This window comes from Euphorbia lathyris, chromosome 4 (assembly GCF_963576675.1).
Source record: "Euphorbia lathyris chromosome 4, ddEupLath1.1, whole genome shotgun sequence".
Taxonomy (NCBI): Eukaryota; Viridiplantae; Streptophyta; class Magnoliopsida; order Malpighiales; family Euphorbiaceae; genus Euphorbia; species Euphorbia lathyris.
Window position 1 is genome coordinate 64,786,403 of NC_088913.1, and position 5,695 is coordinate 64,792,097.

Genomic DNA, 5,695 nt, shown 5'->3' on the forward strand with positions numbered 1-5,695 from the left:
AACTCAATGTCAGAATTGCCCCTTCAAAAATAAGCATATGCCGTTATTAGCTGCAAACACACGGTATTCTTTAGTAAAAGGCGAAAGAATAGTTCGCTTTGTGCTCACAGCGCGGCTCCGTGATTTCTGATTAGAATCTGAGGGGTAATGATATAGTGCAACTGCTTGGGCTTATTTTAACATTATTCTCGATGTGGGACGCCAAGCACCCAGTAAAATCCATAGTTTTAAGCCATTATTATAGTGCTGCTTTAGTTTGGCAGCCCACAAATGTTGAAGTTTCATTCTTAGCAATAATTTACTAAATATTTTATCAAATTTATTCTGATAAATGTAATTGTCGATTAGCACTATTTTCTATCTTATATGAAAAGCCATAAATCTTTTCAAAAGAAAAAAAGCCATAAATAATAATAATAAGTATATAGATATAATATAATACTGTAAAGTTTGATGATATAGCAAAATTTAACAGTTTTTTTTATTTTCTCTTTTTACCATGCGTTGAGGTAATTTTAATTTTATTTTATTTTATGTAAATAAATATTATAGGTTATATTTTAGTATATAGTAATTAAAAATAAAATGACATGAAAATTATAAAAACAGAAAAGAAAATGAATAAAAAAAAGAAATAACATATATATGAGAATAAAAGCTGCTATCTTTTTGTATTCTCCAATAACCATTTTTTATTAGATTTCTAAGTATTCATTTGATGGAATTTGAGAACGCGGGTGAAGAATTCTGAAAGTACAGGTTGCAAGCCTTCCAAGAACTACTCATGGATATCAAACGAACCTGTAACAAAAAAAATTATAAATTTTCAGAGATTGGTTCAGAAATATAAAAAGAAAAACAGACCAAAATTGGGGCTCCTAGTTTTTAGGCTTATTTTAATCATGATCTTCATACTCTGTCCACGTTTTAACCTCCTCCAAACCTGCAATGAAGTAATGGATAAAATGTTGAGTATTTTTAGAAGCTAACATGGGTGTCTAAACTGGCTATAAATAGAGTGTTCTTCATTTCAAAGCCCCCAATAAACCACCAACAAACAATTAAACTAAGCAAAATCATTGCTTATTTTGTCAATTTCGAGTCTATTGTCTTCAATTCCAGATTCAAGTTTATCTCCTTCGATTTTCAATTTTCAATTTTAGTTCAAAAACTTAGTTAATTTCATATCTTTTGAAAATTGTTTCTCCAATTCCAGTCGATATAATTGCTATGATTTATTTGACAATCTATCATTGCCATTTTCAACCTTAATTAGTTTCAAGCTTCAACTCACAAACTGAAACACTCCAAACCCTAATTTTGAGCAATTCTTTATTTACAAATCATTTCTATATTATTTTTAGAAGTCATTGATTGATTCTAAATGATCAATTCTCTCAGAACAACTATTCTGAATATCTATTTTCTCGAATTTATTCCAACCTTTAAGATTAATCATTTTCCTTAAACTCATTTTTATTCTCTTTTTGTCATATGATCTTTAGATTCCAACTTTCATTTCACTTAAAACGACCATCAGTAGTCGCTAAAATTAACATTAAAGTGCCTACCCAGAATCCGATTTTCACAACAGCATAATTGCTGTTTTTTCAATTAATTGGAAAATATCCGCCTTAGTCCTCCAACAATTTGTTTCGCTCCCGTCGGACCCATAATCATCAGAAAATTCAACAATCTTCAAGCGTTCGTTCACGAGCTCTCCAATGGCGCCCACAACCAATCTCCGGACACGACATGAATTTTGTTAATATTTGTTCATTTTTTTTTTTTGCACATTTTTCGCAATTAGTTTCATATTGCTTTATTTTTACTCTCCACTCCTATATAAATATCTTCCTTCATGTATCTACAACAACACTACTCATGCTAATATGTTTGCCTGAAACTCTTGTGGGAGTAGACAATGTTCACGTGATGCTTCACTCTTTCCCTCGTGTCCCTTGTACAATTTGGTACTAAAGGATCCTCTTTTATGTACTTTATAGTCTCTATCCTTCCTACAAACATCTTGTTCTCTTGTTTCCAGGATATTTGGAGATTTTTTTTTTTGTCAAGTTGCTTTTTTATGTGTTGCCATAAGAGGACATGTTCATCGGTCTGGACCCGCTGGAGCTGAACTCAACGGGCTTTTAGATAAAAATGTTTGGTTTAAACTTAGTGCAATCTATTATTAACTCAGGCGGGTTTGAACAGAAGTAGATTTAGATTAAAAATCAAGGTTTATAATACTAGATATATCAAAACTTATTTTAGATTAAATAGATGATTATTCTTTTAACTGTTATATTAGAGAAATCAGTAGTGTTCACTTGGACCTGAATGACCAAATTCATTTGGTGATTTACCGTTAGATTCAGGAATCTAACGGTGAATGACCAAATGAATTTGGTCATTCAGGGTCCAGGTGAGCATTACGATAGAGAAATTGATGAAATGGCCTAAAATGTAGGGATAGGTTTTGTATGAATCTATATGGATACTGTACGGAGGATGCAAGAGTGTAGGATAGCAAGGAATTAAATATCTAGGGGTAGTTTTGTTTTTTGATTTATTTTTTAAACAAAATGGGTGCATTAGTTTTTTATTTTATTATTTTATTCTATGTCGGTATTGTTGATTTCCTATTTTTTGGACTATCTATTAATTTGATCATTGTGGTTGAAAAATATACTTATACATGAAGGAAGCAACTACAGTCATTTCTCGTGTTCCCATTAATCTACCTTAATGATTCATCAGATACTTTTTTAAGGAAGTATTTCATTTATAGATTCTCTTTTTGTGCCTTTTTAGCTAAAGTGACAGAACCATTTTTTATATTATATATTATATATTAATAAATTAATCACCAGCAATTATAAAAATCAAAATTAATTACCACTCTCTGTTTGAAATAAAGTATTAACAATTTGAAATAAAGTGCAAAAAAATATATAAAATGAATATTTTAAAATAAATATAAATAGTAAAACTGAAATAAAATGTTAAATTGAAAATAAAATTTTTTGGGAAAATGAAGATAAAATAAAATAGAGAAACCAGAAGTGAAATTAACTAGGGGTAAAAAGTAAAAATAAATAAATATGGATCAAAACTGAAATTAGTTAGGTAAAAATAAAATAAAATAATTATAGGAATAAATGAAAATTAAATTTTAGGAGGACAGTAGTATGGAAATTGAAATCCCTTGAAGGTTGGATAATTAACTTATGAGCAATTTATTATTGTTGTGGCTAATAGAATTTGTAGTGGTGGAAAGTGTTGCGAGAAAAAATGCTATCTAAAAAAAAGATTATGAGTGTTTAATAAATATAGGATAAAAATTGAAAGTTAGGACTATTTTTTAAATAAAGTTGAAACTTAGAATTATTTTTTGAAAGTAAGTTTTTTTTTATAAGCTCGGCGGAAGGAAAATGCGAAAGGAGGGATAACCAGATAGGGAACCCGAATCCAAGCCAAACCAACCTACATTCGGAGGAATATATAAAAAATAAAAAATGAACAAATATAAAGAGTTTTGAAGAAAGAAACACAAAAAACACAATCACACGGAATTAAGAGAACCTATAGGATACCCTATTGCAAGGCATTACTTAATAACTCAGAGCACCATGCCACCATTTGAAAGAGTCCGTTGAAGAGCCAAATTTTGTTAGGGTGTCCGCCACTTGATTTCATTCTCTATAAACATGGGAAATGAAAAACTTCATTCTCGAAACTAATGATAAACAATGTAATGACAAATGGGTATGAATGTGTTATTCCCAAAAGCTACAAAGTGTATTTTTTTTTTTTAAATATTTTTTCAACTTTCAAAAAAATTAGTTTTATATTTACTAAACGCTACTTTTTATTGGCAAAATTAATTGTAAAGTATGAGAAACTAATGACAATGGGTATACCTAGATGAATTTGGAGCGCACCCCTGTAAATAAAGATGGTAAAAGAAATTATTGAATAAATAGAATTATGAGATTTTAAGGACCATTCCATTAGTCTTGACATAGAGTATGCAGTTCGAGCAAGTTCATGGGCTACACTATTCACAGAACAGCTAACGAAATTGACACTAACGTTATTTAAGGAACTTAACAAAGATAGATTTGCACACTTCTAATATAAAAACATAAACAGATTTAAAAGGTGATTCCCAAATATTAACTCCTGTAAAAGCATCCATTTCATTTTTATTTTTATGTGATAATATATAATTTCACTTATTATAAAATATTTTCTAATACCAATTTCTTTTATATTTATTTACATAACTTTTTTTATTGTACAGTGTATTTAAATAATAAAAAAACTAAAATATAGCTTTTAAATTTTATTTATTTTAGATGAAATTTCAATTTAATTTTTTTAAAGTTAATTTAAATATTTGTTTAAATAATGAGCTTCAAATTTCTTTTTTAAAACTAAAGGTTTGTTTTGTTTTTTCTACCAATTTAATTTTTTCTTTTCATTCTCTATTTTTTTTATTTTTTTTTGGCTAACAACAATAAAATTAATTTTTCAAATTTTGTATAATTTTTATATGTTCTTAGTGCCCTAATAATAACATTGTATACTTTTCAAATATCCCATTTGAACATTTTATTCGACAAAATTCTGATGCGGGCATCTTTCCATTGGCAACGACCCCGAAGCCAAAAGGCGAGGAGCTTAGCGTCAAAGCTAGCAAGGGCTATGGAGAACCATCCAAGGAGGAAGGAAGCAGCGGCAGTCATCAAGACAAGCGGAACGTGTCTATCACTATGCGGAGCGTGCCGAGCCCAATCCGGGAAGAGAGTCCAGAAGGCCATCCACGCAGAGCGTACCATTAGCCACGCGGAGCTTGGATCGAACAGTCTGAGCGAATGAGTTCCAGGAGGTCGACTACGCGGGGCGTGCCCTCACGGACGCGGAGCGTGCCCTCGTGGACGCGGGGCATACCTGGCTGAAGATTACTTCCTTTCCAAGTTCTGGCTGTGGGGAACAAATTCTGCCACCCTCTAATTACTATTTTGCCACCCTTTAATTACACCTTTGCCACTCCCTAATTACAATTCTACCACCTCTACATTTACACCTATGCCACCCCTTTACCTTTACCCTAAATTACCCTTATCTTTATCCATTTAATTAGTTAAGTGATTTGTCCTTTATTGTAATTTGACAATTAGGTTTTAGATGATATAAATTCATCTCTTTGTCATTGTAATAGTTAACTTTTTATCAATCAAATTAAAGCTTTTGTTAAGGTTTGAAACCTTCAACAATGGGGAATCATGATTTCCTACGGATTTAGTCCGTAAAACCCGGAATTCACTCCTTCTAATTTAGCTAGAGAAGAACATCTTTGTTAGTTTACGATTAAAACTAACACGTCCTGAAACCGATCTGCATCAAATTCAGGGGGTGTTATCATGTATTCCTCTAAAAAAAAAAAAAAAAACTTAAATGAATATCATAATATATATATATATATATATATTAATATTTACAAAGTAATTCTAATAAAAATTAATTAATCGTTCCTGCATGAGGGCAAAGAAAAGGACTGTATAAGAACACCCATGAGATGTGGTTGAGTAAATCTTGTCATTTGATTGATCCTTCAATTATATATACATATGATACCATCATCTCAGTTTCTCACAACCTCCCTGTCTAAGCTTTCCAAGCTATATCA

At 30.7% G+C, this 5,695-nt stretch overlaps 1 non-coding gene across 1 annotated transcript; it reads right to left on the reverse strand.

The window, feature by feature from the left end:
• LOC136228291 (U5 spliceosomal RNA) lies at positions 1–117 on the reverse strand. Its single transcript, XR_010688619.1, has one exon. It is a non-coding gene; the product is annotated as a U5 spliceosomal RNA (small nuclear RNA).
• Between the last annotated feature and the right edge of the window lie 5,578 nt (positions 118–5,695).